Source organism: Syngnathus floridae, unplaced genomic scaffold, assembly GCF_059516105.1.
Source record: "Syngnathus floridae isolate MCC-2025c unplaced genomic scaffold, RoL_Sflo_1.0 HiC_scaffold_89, whole genome shotgun sequence".
Lineage (NCBI taxonomy): Eukaryota > Metazoa > Chordata > Actinopteri > Syngnathiformes > Syngnathidae > Syngnathus > Syngnathus floridae.
Window position 1 is genome coordinate 65,001 of NW_028284117.1, and position 476 is coordinate 65,476.

Consider the following 476-nt stretch of genomic DNA (forward strand, 5'->3'; position numbering starts at 1 on the left):
TTCTCCGGGCCGCGCAACACGCACTCTCCGCCGGACACCGACGGAGGCAACGTCCCCCTCCTGCGGTGACAAAAAAAATCCACCCCTGGTACCTAAAATTTTCTCCAGCGGCGGGCCCTTGGCTGAAACTTTCTCCGGGCCGCGCAACACGCACTTTCCGCCGGACGCCGGTCCCAAAGCGCCACCCCGGACCACCACAAGGCTACAGCCACCATCCCCAAGCGCCACCCCCGACCGCAGCAAGTCGACCGCCACCAGGCGACAGCCACCATCCCCAAGCGCCACCCCCGACCGCCACCAGGCGACAGCCACCATCCCCAAGCGCCACCCCCGACCGCCACAAGGCGACCGCCACCATCCCCAAGCGCCACCCCCGACCGCCACCAGGCGACAGCCACCATCCCCAAGCGCCACCCCCGACCGCCACAAGGCGACCGCCACCATCCCCAAGCGCCACCCCCCGACCGCCACCCCCC